At 46.7% G+C, this 16,712-nt stretch overlaps 1 pseudogene; it reads right to left on the reverse strand.

Annotated features, from left to right (window-relative positions):
- Window positions 1-3,097: 3,097 nt before the first annotated feature.
- The window catches only part of LOC138515443 (zinc finger protein 850-like), a 49,751-nt pseudogene continuing 36,136 nt past the window's right edge, over window positions 3,098-16,712 (reverse strand).

A 16,712-nucleotide genomic window follows, 5' to 3' on the forward strand; every position in this document is an offset into this window, starting at 1 on the left:
TGATTACTGCTCTTCCTGTTCCCACAATAAATACAAATCCAAGAAAACGAAAGATGAATCTCCATCTGCTCTTCCGTGCACCACCTACTATGAAGAACATCACCGCAGCAACGCCCCGAGAAGAGGCCAAAGAAACCAAAGCTGTGACAGCATGAGAAAAGTCAGTGATCTGAGAGGGGCGAAGCAAAGGAATACCCTGAGAAGGGGCCAACAAAACTGAAGCTGTGACTGGGCTAGGGAAGTCCATGGGCCATAAGGGGAAAAGAGGAATTGACAGGGTTTGACATGCCAGTAGCCCAGGTGGAGCTATCTATGGACTAACCTACCAAGGGGTGAACAGACCCGAGAAAGAAACCAAAGGAAAGAGGTCCATAAGCCCACCCTTCCCAGAGCTGGAAGGGGAATAGGCCTGCGATGAAGGAGAGAGAAACCAACCAGGGCTGAAGAAGCCCATCACCTATCCACATTTGAGCTACAAGACAGTCAAGGAGGGCTCTGGAACAAGTACACGTGGGCTTGGGAGCTGTGAATATCCAAGATCAAGTTGCTTAATCACTGGAGGGGGGGGGAATCCCCAAAAACCTGATCAATAGGCTGCTTGACAGAACGTTTTTAGAGATACTTTAGTTCTGGACTAAACAGTATTATTTCTCCATCACTGTCATAATTTTCAAACAATTCTGCATCTGCCACCTCCTACAGAGGTACAGTGGGGTCAATGCAGAGCACTGTATGCCACTCGCACCCATCCCTGTCTGTCCCTAGTATGACCACTCTCTTCTCTGACACCAACAACCCTTGCAGGTCTAGCGAGAGTATTGTGCCTGCCACCAACTCTAGGGACACCACAGGGTTAAAGATAAAATCTGTCTGCACTCTCCAACAGCTCTTGGCAATTTGCAGCACTTCCTCCACAAGTTCTTTTATTCCGTATATAAACCTGCCTGTTTGTGTCTTACATGCTGTGCTTATGTGTTTGCAAATGCCATCATTTTATGAACAAATTCATGCTGGTCTGATGGGGATATTTTAAATTGCATTGTTTTTAAATCATAGTTCTTACGACAGCTAGGAGAAATTGATTCATAGTGAGACTTATTAGGAATTCTTAGTGGGAAGTACTGACATTGTTATTAAGTGTGCCATAAATACATTGTTATGGAGAGCAACTGCAGGGGTTGAGGAGGAACGGAATTCAATCAAGGATTCTTCTTTCTGGTTGTACTTCATCTCCCAGCACCAACATGCAGAGCACTGGTTAGTGCGTCATGTGGGGAGTCACAGGGCTTAACTGACTTGCATCAGCGCAAAGCACTGACACGAAGCCTGTTTGCAGCCGTGTGCACTAGTCGGCAGGTTACTCTGCCCGTTGCAAGGGTGAATTGACTGCCACAGGTAGGTGAGTAATGTCTCTACATTGGAAAACAAGATTCAGAGGGCGATGCTATCCTGCCCAGGCCTTGAACGAATTAGATAATGGTATGGGCAGTATGACCTGTAGAACATTGGAAAAGACCAGTTGGAGGTTAACACCGGAGGAAAGGGTGCTGGAGGGGGGCAAGAAGGCAGGACCTCCTAAGATTATAGCAGCATTACTCAATGCTCGATCAGCGGCGGCCCACGATAATGACCTGGACTTGTTATTATTAACTGAAACCTGGTTTACTGATGGATCCCAGACATTGTTCCTCTACAAAAGTCTCCGACAATTCCTGCATACAGGTTATTAACCGAGTGGCAAAGAGAGGGGGAGGGATAGCAGTAATGTATAGATCCTCATTACATGTATCCCATCTTTAGGCCCCAGAATGGCCTGATGAGTCCGGATGGGCCAGGTGACCATTGTGCTGTCCCGAATGCAGCCAGTGAAAGTCATATTGCGCTATAGACCCCCTGGACCCGTGGGGACATTTTTGGAGAAATTAGATATTCATCTGACCCTGGTTGGGAGCAGATATAGTGAACTCCTATGTGTAGGAGACTGTAAAATCTGGCTGGATAGCCGTATGCATTCCGATTCCAAAGAACTATTTGACTTATTGGGGAACCACGGGTTATGAAAACTGTCAACCGCGCCATCGCATGTCAAAGGCCATTGCCTGGATTTGGTCTCAGCCATGGGAAGTGTGCAGTATTTTACAAGACCGTCCCTATTCTCTGGTCTGATCACCATGCTCAAATGTTTGGCTTAGTTATAGAAGGAAAGCAGACGGGAGAGGAGTCTGCTAGACCTCCCACCCTGACTCGCAAAGCAAGTGATCGAGCTAAGATCCCAGGTGAGGAAGTACAGACGAGATTGGCAAGTATTGACAACCCGCTACCAAGCGAGGAATACTTCAATGTGGGCACTTTCATTTGGGAAGAGATCTGCTCCAACTATGCTCCCCTGAGACTGAAGAGCACCAGGGTCTTGAAGCCCTGGTTTAGGCTTTCATTGGTTTCACTGCATAAGCAGGTGCGACAAATCAATAAGTTATGGATGAAAAGTACGTTGATAATCGATGCCAATAAGGTGAAGATGGCACTAAAGACCTACAAGGCAGCCATTTTCGGGGCTAAAAGGAATTTCCTTCATGGTGAGATCGAGTGGGCTGGGAACCAGTCAAGGGAAGCGCATTCAGTGGTTTCCAAATTCTGTAAATCAAATTGCATTGCTGAATCTCTCAGTTCCTCCCAGGCACAGGCCAATGCCTTTAATATCTTTTGAGGAAAAGATTGTAGCAATACAGAAGGGTATTGAGACATCGATGGGTGGGGTGGGATTTTTCAACCCAAGTTAGATGTTGTAATACCAGCGAATTGGGGGGCTGAGGAGAGCTTTAGGTTTCAAACTGTGACAGAGGAAGTGATATATTCCCTCATATTAAAACTCAAGCCAACCAATAGTCCTGCATTTGTGTTGCATGCCCGCACCGCTTGGCAGTTAGCCATGAATATTACACCCTTCATGGCTACCTCTGTGAAAAAAATCTCTTACACAGGGGCGGGTCCCTGACGCATTAAAAAATGTGACAGTGAAACCATTTTTTTTTTAAAACAACTTGGAGCCAGCCATTTAAAAAAAAAAAAACTACCTGCCAGTTGCTGGCCTGGCCAGCTAAAGTATTGGAGAAAGTGGTCCACTCTGAGCAAACCTTATGCCACATTCAGTGCACAAATGGGGTTTCTCACCTGTGTGTGTTCTCAGGTGGCGAGTAAGCGGCCCCTTCCAAGCAAACCCTTTCCCACATTCAACACATAAATGAGGTTTCTCACCTGTATGTGTTCTCTGGTGGATAGTAAGATCTCCCTTCTGAGTAAACCCTTTCCCACATTCAGTGCACTCATGAGGTTTCTCACCTGTATGAGTTCTTTGGTGGTGAATAAGATCTCTCTTCCGAGCAAACCCTTTTCCACATTCAGTGCAGACATGAGGTTTCTCACCTGTATGTTTTCTCTGGTGGCCAGTAAGCTCCCCCTTCCGAGCAAACCCTTTCCCACATTCAACACATACATGAGGTTTCTCACCTGTATGCGTTCTATGGTGGCTAATCAGATGTCCCTTCTGAGCAAACCCTATGCCACATTCAGTGCACTCATGAGGTTTCCCACCTGTATGTCTTCTCTCGTGGCTAATAAGTAGTCCTTTCTTAGCAAACCCTTTCCCACAGTCAGTGCACACATGAGGTTTATCACCTGTATGCATTATTTGGGGGCAGACAATAGTATCAATTGGGCATGTGTAAGGTTTTTCATCAGTTTATTGTGTCAGGTGCTTAATAAGAAGACACGTTCCACTGAATCTTTTCCCAAATTCAGAGCTCAAATTAGCTTTCTCGTGCAAAGATCATTTCTGGTGACAAACACGATTTTTCCTCTGATCGAAGCTTTTAAAAGATTCAGTACAAGGATACGCTTTGTTCATTCACATTTACAAATTTTTCACAACATGCTTCAGAGTGTGTATGGTTGTTTTCATGCCAGATATCCTACACCCCAGGATTGAAAGAAAGACCAAGCTTGGTTACTTGATGTTACCACAAAGGGGTTCCATGGACAGAAGCCACTGTGTATCCAACAGGCCCAAACTTGCACAGTTCTACGATGCTTCCAAATACTCTTAACACTGAAGCTTTTCTCTACATCAGTCCAGAGAATCGAACGAGCACTGTTGTTGCATTTCCGGGGCGTCAATCACCTGTTAAAATAAAAGGAGATGCACATTATTAGTTTCAACACGTTCATAATCTTAGGCCTCACATGTAACAGGCGACTCGTTCTCAGTAGTAGTGACGTGATTATTAACTGACGTAGTAACGTACAAGACTTCGATGAGCCATCAATTGGGGACAAGCACCCTAATGGGTGGCAGATTAGAGGTTCTCAATGATACATTATAACGTGATAGAGGCCACATGCAGCAGGAACAGTGGGTTTCATTTTTATTATGACCCTTTTCCTATTCAAGAGTATGAGACATAAAACACAGACTGGGCAAACAAGCATTTTAAGCATCAGGGTCATGCATATACCAGGTTGAAAGATCCACATTTCCATATACAAACGATACAGGCAGGTGTTTGACACTAGGTCAGCAGTTTGTCAAACACATGTTTGACCCATCTATTTAGTAATCACTGATGTATTCCTTACATTTAGGTAAATGTATATTGCCGCAAACACAGAGGCCGATAGAATGCAAATGATGTCATTAAGGCAAAGTGTACGGGAGGTATGGATAACCATTGAGTGGATCGTCTAGCGTCAGAGATGTGCTCGAGTTTGGGTATGTTCAGTGCTGCCCTTAGTGTGTTATTTGGGATAACTTGAAGCTTGTTGATGTTCTTTTGGCTGGTGCCCAAATAGAGTGCATTACAATAGTCGACCTTTGAGAATACTAGTGCTCTGGCTAGGGTAGTACAGTTAGAGGTCGAGAGGTAGGGTCTGCTGGCATTGATGAGCTTAGGATGGTGGCGGAAGAGATGGCATTGATTTGTTTGGTCAGTGTAAGGAAGGAGTCAAGGTAAATCGCAAGAGTTTTAACGCTGTTGGAGACAGAGATGTTGTTGCCGTCAATGGTGAATGTCTGATAAAGTTTGTCGAGGTTGTCGAGTCTGGATTGGGAGCCTAGGGGTAGAAGCTCGGTCTTGTCGTCGTTTAGGCAGAGTCCGTGTTTGGACATCCATTCTTGGATAATGTAATAAATATTGTTGGGTACTGTGTTGTCGGTGGAGTAGTCGCCTGTTAGTGGGATGAGTATTTGAGTGTCATCTGCGTAATTCGTATAGATGACACCCAAATGGTCCAGAATGTTGAAGAGAGGTTTAGTAAACAAATTGTATAATGTGGGGGAAACACAGGAGCCCTGAGGGACGCCACAAGTGACGGGGGCCGGTTCGGCGGCGGCAGTGGGAGCAAAGACCCTCATGGATCTATTATTCAGGAAGGACTGAATCCAGGCATTTGCCTTGTCAGAAAAGTTAGCTGCTGAGGCTAAGAGTTTAAATAGAATATCGTGGTTTACCAAGTCAAAAGCGGCCGAGAGGTCGAGGAGGAGAAGGGCTAATTTACCATTGTATTTAAGGTTGTCCATTTGTGTCTTGAGATCGATCAAGGCTGTCTCTGTGCCGTGTTTGGTGTGGAAGCCCTATTGTCTTAGTCCTAGCAGGTTATTTTTCTCTAAGTAGTTCTGAATCTGCAGGTAGGCAGCTCTGTCGAAGGATTTTTAGGAGGAAGGTCACAGTAGTAATGGTTCTGTAATTGGTGGGGATGCTAGGGTCTAGAGTGTGTTTCTTGAGTAAGGGTAAAACCCAGCAATCCTTTAAGTTGTTGGGTACTATACTGGATGTGAAGGATGAGTTTATCAGAGAGGTGATGAAAGGGGCAAGATGTTTGGCCGCATCTTTGATAACTGAAGCTGGGCAGATGTCGCGTTGGCATTTGCCTCTTTGGTAGTGATGGTGGAAAATTCAAAAAGGTTGTTGTTGTCCATTTGTTTGGTATGGGTGGGTGAGATGGGATTGTCTGCAAAGGTGAGGCTTTCTTTCTTCGACTCAATTTTGGATTGTAGCATAGCAATTTTGCCAAGGAGTGCTTCTTGTACGTTAGTACACCAAGAGATGTCTTTGGTGCATGCGTCTGGGATGGGAGATGGGGATTCAAGGTCTCTCAGGATGTTGAATAGCTCTTTAGTGTTAGATTTGGCTTTGCTGATTCTCTCGTTATACATGTTTTTTTTTTGTTTGGATGATAGCTGACTTGTAGATATTGGAGGCTAAGGAATAGGATGTTTTATTGTTAGTGGAAGGAAACTGTTTGCACGCTGATTTGGCTTGTCTCTTGTTTTTACTGAGAGATTTTAATTCAGGTGTGAACCAAGAGTTGAGGTGCGCACGTGGTTTGGCTTTCCGTAATTTGAGCGGCGCTACAGTATTAATGGCCTTAAGAATGGTTGTGTTATAAAGGTCTACTATTTCTGTGGGGTTGGTAATGGTAGGTGTGAAGTCGATGATGGGTTGGAGTAGAGGGATGAGTTTCTCGACTGTGATGTTTTTGCTGTTTCTTGTGAATGTGGGTGGAGTGTTGGGAGGGAGCTCTGGTGTTTGTTTATCTTTGTTGATGGTGAAGGTGATGAGGTGGTGGTCAGTCCAGGCACAGGGTGTGTTGGATAGGATGGTGATGTTGCAATTGAGGTCCGCTATCCAGACGAGGGTGCAGCCTTTGTTGTGTGTGGGTTGAGAAATGTGGTGGGTGAGTCCTAGCTCTGAGATAGTATTTGAGACTGTGCTTGTTTTGTCATCTTTCTCGTCATTGTAACCCTGATTGAAGTCACCAAGAATAAGTATCTGTGAATTGGGTTTGGTGTTATTGGAGAGTAGGAGAGCTATGTCATCGTTAAATGAGGAGAAGGGGCCCAGCGGTCCGTCGAAAGGCATTGTCCGACAGATGATTGAGGAAGGTGAAATCAGTAAGTAACTGTGTTTCGTAAAGTAGGGAAGAGTGAATCCGGTGGAGGGATGCTAACGAGAAGGAGTGAAGTCTAAGGTCCCATAGTGAACTGTTTGGTAAAGTTTAACGAGAGTGAACCCCGCAGAGGGAAGCCAACAACCAAGGGCAAAGCCTGATGAACAGTTTATAAAGACATTAAGAAGTTTTGAAAGCAAGAGGCATTGGAAGACCAGGGGAAGTGAGTTGTCCCCCTTGTCAGTTGCGTCCAAGTCCCACCGAGGTAGATCCAGAGGTGAAAAATCATCACCCAAAGTTCATTGAAAAAAGGAACTGTTTAATTGTTTTTTTTTTAATACGACTGGAGGGGTCTGCACCCGGAAGAGGGGTACCATGTGTGAAGCCGTCACCCAAAGCTTATGTGGAACAGAACGTTGTGTTTGCTTGCAGAATGCATCAGGCCCTCGAAGGCAAGAGACTTTTGTTTGAAACGAGACTTAACCGTCGAAAAACCTGATAGCTAGAACAGAACTGTTAGCTGAGAAGGCTTGAGTGTGTGCTGTGTGCCAAGGTCCCACCTTGTCCCGTGCTAAAAACGTGGGGAAGGGAGACACGTGGCAATCACATCCTGACTTATTATTTTTGAACACTTCTTTCTTTACGGAACCCTTATCCCACACTCTTTGTGTAACTAGTTGTAAGGAATTGGCAATAGGTTTTTCTTAGTATAGGTCCTTTTTTTTTACATAACGCCACAAGGACTGCATTATTTCCCATTTATGGTTGATGCTTGCTCCCATCTTAGTTTTAGGTTTAGGTTGTTACACCCTGCATTTACAGTTTAATAAACACCCTTGAACTGTGATCACTTTGTCTGTCTTTACGGTTGCCACCATGAGTTCCTTAAATAACCTACCACTGACTCACCAAGTGAACGCCATCTACTCCTTGGCGTAGTACACAACCAAATTGACAAATGCCTCCAGACCCTTCCTATCCACAGATAGCTGTCTAACCATTGTGTGCGCAGTTGTCGGTGCCAGGTTAGATTACTGTAATGTACACTTTGCTGGCACCTCTGCACACAACATAACTACAGACCATCCAAAACAATGCTAAAACAATACCCTTAAGAGCGGCCCTGAACATCCCTAAAACAGGATACAAGTTGCCACACGAAGAGCTGTACACTGGCTCCTGATTCGAGAAAGGATAATTGTCAAAACCCTATTGATCACACACAGGTGTATCTCCAGGTCTGCACCACCCTAACTGTCCCAGAATATCTCTAAGATGCATTCATCTAGGCCGACTAGACCACCATACTTCCATCAGCTGGTTCAGCCCAAGTTTAAACGCTCCAAAGCAGGAGGATCAAGTTTTCCATCCATAGCAGTCAAACAATGGAACTCCCTCACACTTGCGCTGAGGGCAGAAGAGCCCTACTGGGTCTTCTGAAGATCTCTCAAAATCTGGCTGTTTGCATAACCTGGTCAGCCTATGCCTGACCTTCCCTCCTGGGGCATTACTGTCTGTCTGTATGTAACCTACAATTTTCTCCATTTCGGTCTGTATGTAACTGTTAATTTATCCGGTGTGTAACTACTAATTGCCAAACAGGCCACATGTAACTGGTACCTGCAACAGCGCCTCGATGTCCTTGGGGTTTTGCATGCTTTATAAATAAAAAAATAAATACATGTTGCTGCCATATCCTCTACTTATGCTATGGTATGCGCATCTTCCCTGTTGCTGCCATATCCTCTACAAACCGATGAAGGAAGCTCGCCTCGGCCTTCTCGAAATCCTCAGCCTCACAGAGCAAACAAAAGACCCAACACACGATAAATGTAAAGTCCTCGACCTAATCATCACTGCACTGTCTTCCCTCCACTACAGCTCTCCACACCCGCTTGACTGTTCTGACCACCTAGCCATGCCGTTCAACATCTTGCACACCACCCCAGTCAAGCACTCCCAGCAGAAACCCATCAGACAAACCTTCAGGTCCTTCAAGAACTTCCTGGTAGAAGCCCTCACAGAAGACCTCGCCAACCTCCACCTTACATGGATTGAACATGCCCAAGTGAACTGCGACTCGTAGCACTCAACGCCAGTCTTTCAGGCTCCATCGACCGACACACTCCCCTGAAACAACGCACCTGCAAACCAAAACCATCAGCACCTTGGTACACATAAGAATTCAACCTCAGCAAAAGAGTCACCAGGAAGCAAGAGAAAACCTGGTGACGCTCCAGGACCACAGTCAACCTGGCGAACCTGAAGGAACTCCGAGCAACACGTCGACAACTCATCAACACGGCCAAGGCCTCCTACTATCAGAACACCATAGCAGAAGCCGACAACAAAAGCAAAGCCCTCTTCAAAGTGGTCAAGCACTGCATCAACCCGCTACCCACCCCTGTCATACCACATTCCATCGATAAATCCACTGCCATCAACGCCTTCTTCATCAACAAAATCAGCAAGAGGTGCCAGGACATAGATATCAGCTCTGCATCCAATCACCCACCTCACGTTCCCTGAAGAGGCTCTCCTTCTCTACCTGGAGATCATCAACAGCTCCCTAACTCAAGGCACCTTCCAATCAACCCTAAAGACAAGACAAATCCTCCCTCTACCAATGGATGCAGACATCCTAGGTAAGTATCGTCCCATCACCAATCTTCCCTTCCAAGGTAAGATCATTGAGAAAGCAGAAGGTACACAACTGCAGCAACACATCAACATCAGCAATCTCCTCCAAACCTACCAATCGGGGTTCAGACCCAGATGCAGCACCAAAGGTCAAGCCCTTCCTCCCTCTGGACAGCTTTCGATACACCGTTCAAGCAATGGTCCTATCCCACCTGGATGGTGGCAAGAAGTGTCCTGCACGCAGCTGCATGCCTCATCAATGGTCTACGCAGATATGACAACATCACCCCGGCCCCATCAACCTTCTCTGGCTCCCACTGCACGCACAAATCACCTTCAAGTCTTGCTTCATTATCTATAAGGCAGTCGCCCTCAAGTTACCCAACTACCTTGCAGTGAAACTCAGCATCTCGGGCGGACAGCGCACCACCAGAAGCCAGGATACATGCAGGCCTGAAATCTGCTGCTGCAAAAATGAAGGACCAGAAAACCAGCCTTCTGTGCCTACGCCCCAAGACTATGGAACCTCCTCCGCATCAGCATCAAACTTGGCCCCAAGCTCCTACAATTGATATATATGATATGATATGGCATTTATAACGTGCTTATACACAAGTGTTTCAAGGTACGAAGAAAATAACTCAAGACCCACCTCTTTAAGGAATCTCGCTACCTCAACACCTAGGCCATCACATCGCCCCTTGCGCCACCTGACTTACTTAATGCTGACCGCCCCTCGCCTCCCTGTCACAGCTGTAACTCTCTTATGTATCCCACCCCGGCTGTATATCTGGTCTGGTGTTACCACTGAAAAACACTCTGTTATGTATTTGTAGAGAGGCATACATATCACAGCAGTTACTTACCTTTTGTAGCCTGTGAGCTTTACTTTTTACTGAACACGAGGACATGCCAATGAAGTGCTCAGGTCGGCAGAAAGCAAACAATCATATGATTAATGTATGTATAATAAGAATGATCTAAATTAAATACTCCAAGTATTTGCATGACAGAGAAAATATATAATCCAAATGTGTAAAGAAGGGACTGCCGATCTCATCCTGAGCCCGTCTCCCGTCCCCACTATCATAACCAGATTGTCTCCAGAGCCCTGGTTGGGACGCCTGCTCCTAGTTTACCCCTTACTCTCTGGCCAGACTGCTTGGGTCCCCTCCCTTTACCCACTTGTGAGGCAAAAAACCCTGTGATCATCTTTGACTCCTCTCTCTCCACACATCATGGGCTTTGCCAAGAAGTTCAATTTTCAGCTTCTTCTCCTAAGGGGCATTCTACTTTTCCTCACCTTCCTCCAGAAGCTCAATGTCTCTAGAGCCCTGGTTCTCTCTAGGCTTGACTACTGTAATAGCCTCATCCTCAACCTTCCTCTTTCCTCCTTTTTCCCCACCAACTAATCCAGAACAGGACTGCGAGACTTATCCTTGGCCTCACGCCCAGGGACTGCATCTCTCCAGCCCTATAATCTCTCTAGTGTTTCCTGGTGACTGTAATTATCAACTTCAAGGCCCTCTGCATCATCTACAAGGCTGTCTGGGGCCGGGTACCTTTCTACATCCAGCTCTATCTCCCAAAAAAACACCCAGCCAGAGTCGTTTGGTCTTCTGGCACCAACTCTGTGCAGGTCAAACGTTTCTCCAAGAAGAGAGTGGGAGGTAGATCCCTCTGCTCGGCTGGCGCCTCCCTCTGGAACAGCTTTCCTCCCCCATAGACTTGAAACAGATCTTCTTAAATTCCAGAAACTTCTCAAGACCTATCTTTTCTCCTCTTCCTTCCCTCTCCCCCTCCTGTGCTAAACTCTCCATCTACCTCTGGACTGGTGCCTGTTCCCTTCAGAGTCATACAAGGGCCAGACCACCCCCTACACGATGCTCCCCAGCATCCTCTTCCTGCCCTTGCCCTTGGAATGCTTCTTCTTCTTGTTCTTGTTAAGATGACTTCAGAAACCCGAAGCAGCCGATTTCCATCTATTAAGATGATGTTCGCCAAAATAAGCACCTATCAGCCATCAGCATCCACTAGATCTCATCCCACTTCCCCGTCTCCCGAAACAAACTGAAGCAGGAACCTACACTGTTAATCCAACACCCCTCTTTTCCAACTGAATAGATCAGATAACCCCTGTACAACCACCCTAATGCCACTCATCCTGACTCTGAGCGATTCCCGCTGCACATCAAACCTCACACAGTCCAACATATAATGAGGCACCATCTCTGGGCACCCACAAGCCTCACACGCCGCTGATGCAACTCTACCCATCAAATACTTCCAACCCTGCATGACCCACCCTAAGGTGATTCAAAATAGTTTCCTCCCTTCGTGTCAACTCCACCCCCCTCAAATGCCCGAACCCGCACTTCCCTGCACACTGCATACAACTGCCGTCCCTTTGTACCCATACCCCACTGATCCTGCCACAAATCCTTAATTTTTCCACGCACCATCACCTGTACCTCAGCCACTCTCAATGGGACTTCACATTCACCTCCCCCAGCAACGTGGCCCCATACACAGCCTAATCCACCAGCTCATTACCCAAGACCCCACAATGACTGGAACCCAAGTCAACTCCACCACAGTACCCTCTACAACACAATCCTCTAATCGCTGTCTAATGAGCACAACTATATCCCTCCTATCACAATTCCCATCCTCGAATCCACAAACACCACAACCCTAGCCAACTGTTTCCCCATAATCCGAAGCACCGCCATATTAACAGCCAACAACTCCGCCCTGCAGACGGATAGATCATCAGACAATCTAGCCACCCAAAACTTCTCATCCACCTGAACATAGCAAGCGATACCAACCCTGTTCCTCTCTGGATCCCTGGAACCATCTGTATATACCTGAGCACCAACTTTCCCCCTCCACATACTGCACTGCCAATCTCTTAATCACCCCTCTATCACCACCCTTCTTGGTCACCACATTGGCCAAATCCAAACAGACAATTGGATCATGCTGCATCCAAATCAGCCCTACAACCCTCTCCACATCTTCCACCATACACATCCCCTCCACTCCCCAATCGTTTCACCAGCCCATCCGCATGGAATGCAAAAGTCCCCCCTTTCCTCTCCCAACTCCCACTCTTATAAGCATGCATCCAATTAACCTCCAGACACTTCTTCACATAATGCCACCAACTGAGGGACTTACAACGCAACCAATACCTAGCACTCAACTCCTGCCTTCTCAAATTCAATGGCAACATCCCTGCCAACACTTGCACAGCCTCTGTGGGGGATGACTGAACAGTCCCAGTCACAATTCTCATTGCCCTTGCCTGGGCACCATCCAACACATTAAGCTGAGTCCTACTATAACTGCACTGCAGCTGAACTCCGAACTCCAGTACACTCCTGACCAACACCCCACATACACCATCATCATACTCCTCTGCCCTCCACCCCACTCCTGACCCGACACAGTCTTCAACAAATTAAGAAGCTGTTTACACTTTGCCACCGTCTTTTCCACTTGCAACTTCCATGACAAGCGCTCATCCAAGAACACACCAAGATACCTGAATTCCGACACAAGGACCAAGCTGTACTTGATATCCAAATTGATACCACTACGTCACCTGTTAAACAACATACACACTGTTTTAGAGGAGGACACCTTAAAACAGTATCAGGTAATATTATCCCCACCAAAATAATCGCTGTATATATGGTCGTCGGGAACAGGCATAGGCAATATTTTTAGTGGGGATAATATTTGGGGTTATTGGGAGCGGAGGTTGCGGGAGTGTCCCCCGCTCCCTTAAAAATAATATGGGGGTTGCGGGAGTGTCCCCTGCAGGTTCCATGCCTTAATATTGCTGCAAAAATATGGCAATATTTTTGTATGGCAATATTTTTGTGGGGATAACCCTTAAAACCCCAATCCTGACACCACCTTTCCATTACCTCCAAAGCCTCCTGCAACCTTCCTTGAATCACTCCTCCCACCTTACCCCTAACCCAAGTCACTCCATCATCTGCATAGAATCCCACCTGACAACCACACTCCCAAACTCTCTCTATAAGGCCATGCACCACTACAAGAAACAAAATAGAGCTGATAAAACAACCCTGGGGCATCCCATTTTCCACCAAAAACTCCTGGGACAACACATCCCCAACACGCACCCGAAACACCCTATTCATCAGAAAATCCTTAATCCAGGAACATATCTTCCCCTCAACACCTTTCTTTCACAACACAAATAGCAAACCATCCCTCCATATCATACACCTTCTCTATATCAACAAAGATCGCCCCCACCATTTCCCGACAGGACAATGCCTCCTACACATCTGTTGCCAACGCCACAACTGCATCCATTACGGATCTAGATTTACGAAACCCATGCTGAAACACACTCAGTCTCTGCTCCAACTCCAGAAAGTGCACCAGACAGCCACACACCATTTTTTCCATCACCTTGCACAAAACCAATGTCAAAGAAATAGACCCACACAAACCAGCCAGCTTCCCCAATTTCAGAATCGGCAGGTTGACAGCCCTCTTCCACCCACTTCAGTGTACCGTGATCCCACCCAACATAAAACAGACGCAACAACTCCAGCAAGCACTCAAAGTGAAGGACATATCCATACTGGATGTCCATTTGTTCACAACATTCAGCGCACCCTGATTAACAGCCATGAACTCTGCCATTTTCCGTCTGGACACCAGAGAATAATTTTCCGTGCTGTGCACACCCCCAAAATACTTTCCAAGTGCCTCTGTTCTACCACCATCATCCACCATATCACACCCCTTATCTGTAATCACCGAAATCCGAGTTCCACCTCTCGCCTGCCTGGACATACGCCGAAACCTCACCCACACCTTTGACAAACATTTATCACTAGAGAGAGTACTACAAAAATTCCTCCAATACTGCCGCTTATGACATCGAATCACCCTCTGCGCCAGTGCCATAGCTTTTTTATAGGCGACAATGTCTGCCTCCGCTTTAGTATGCATGGCCTTCCGCCGCTTCCTTTTTCTATCCTGAACAACCGTTGTACATTCTGACGACCACCACGGGATCTTAGGTTTCCCAGAAAAGCTTACCTCGAGCCGGGGCCAATTCTGCCACAACACTCTGAAAGATGTCCTGCAGAGCCAAATCCATCTCATCCACAGTCCAGCCCTGATCATCACCCAACCCCATCACACACATCAACCTGCTACACCCCTCTCCAAACTTCACCCAATCCAAATTAAGGAAGTTACACCCCATCGGGGCAGGACTTGACGACTTCACCACCCTGACACCGACCTCTACGGACATAGACCCACAATCACTCCCCATTTCCCCATCCCTCCTCAGTTTCCAAACACACTTAGAAACCATAGACGCTGATACCCAGGTCAAATCCAAACGAGACCCCATACCGGTATGAACATCAGTCCTAGTATGCCCCAGCGCCAGCACCTCCAAATTATTGATATTGATATTTTATTTCCATCGCGCTCGTACACAAGTGTTTCAGATTAGCCCCATTAACATCTGTCACAGCACTATTCCACAACGTATTGTGACAGTTAAAATCCCCACAAAGAATATATCTGTCACGCTGCCCCAAGGCCTGCTGCAAATCCCCCACATCGAGAGGTCCACACACGTTGTAGAAATTCAAAACCACCAACACATCAAAACCCGTAAATAACCTCACGCCAATCAACTCCAACTCCCCTCTAAATTCAAGCACAGAGCATTGAATACCAATCTTGACCAAAATGCAAACCCCCCCCACGACCCACCACTCTATCTTTCCTAAACAACACATAACCCAGAAAACGAAAATTAATACCTTCTCTCAACCACGTCTCCTGAACACACACGTCAAAATCACCCACTTTCATCAACTCTTTCTTCAACTCCTGCCCATTTGCCAACAAACTCCTTGCATTCCATTGCCACAACCTCAGACCCCTGAACCACCACTCATCATGTTATGTACATCCTTATCTGTGAGATTTTCAATCCTTAAATACATCTTTGCTGCCTTCACCACCAACTGTAACCTGTCCGATTTCGATTGACAACCAGCTGTCATATTAATAGTTGCGATAATAAAACACACCATATCTGCCATTCTGATAGTAACACCCCATCCAATCACCCTCTCAAACCCCAAAGACTGAACCTCTCCCACTTCCACCTGCTTCACCACTGCAGCTGGACTAACTACAACAACCACCTGCTCCTCCCGCACCTTCTGAACTTCTGCTGCATAACTGATGTTTTAACTCACCTTAGTGCTCACAACCTTACAGGCCTCCACTTGTGCAACACACCCCCTAAAAGAAGCAACATGATCCCCACCACAATTGCAACATTTCGGTGTACAAACCGAAACACACTCCTTAATATCAAGGGGACCACCACACATACCACACCTCTTCTCCCTCCTACAAGTTTGTGCCACGTGACCATACTCCTGACCCTTATAGCACCTATGGGGGCTGGGACATAAGGCTTCCCCCGAAACCTTTTAAACCCCAAAAACACGTGCTCCGGCATCTCACTCCACCTAAACAGAATAGCCACAGTCGTAGAAATTACACTGCCATCAGGATCTTTCCTACCCAGCCTCCGGACCTCCAAAAGCCCCACCTCCTGCAAGGAACTCACAATATCCCTGTCATGCCCACAAAGAGGTACCCCATAAATTACTCCCTTACACACCGCACAACCCTGTTCTGACACGGAAACAGGATGTCTCTCAAGTCGTCCCAAATCCAACGCCTTGTTCCTGGTCACCTCCCCACACCCTTAACCAACAAACGCCCCCACTAATTGCCTGGGCAGACTGCACAGCACCAACCCCTTTCCAGACCAACTCAGACACCACAAAAGGGCTAACAACACTAAGATCTTGATTGGGCTTTGCCGACTTTATGACCACCGACCAACCTGACTCTGCCTCCATGGATTCAACTGCAGCCTCACACTCACCCACATACTGCTGTCCACCACCAGAACCCCCAATGCCCTCTACCCTCCGATCCACAGGGGATCTACTCCAAAGCTCTGCCCCACTGTCATCCCCAAGAGACCCCAACTTCCTCCTCCAAACATCCACACTCCTCCCAGCATCAAC

The sequence above is a fragment of the Ambystoma mexicanum genome, chromosome 6q (assembly GCF_040938575.1).
Source record: "Ambystoma mexicanum isolate Mex_15411 chromosome 6q, UKY_AmexF1_1, whole genome shotgun sequence".
In the NCBI taxonomy this organism is placed as follows: Eukaryota; Metazoa; Chordata; class Amphibia; order Caudata; family Ambystomatidae; genus Ambystoma; species Ambystoma mexicanum.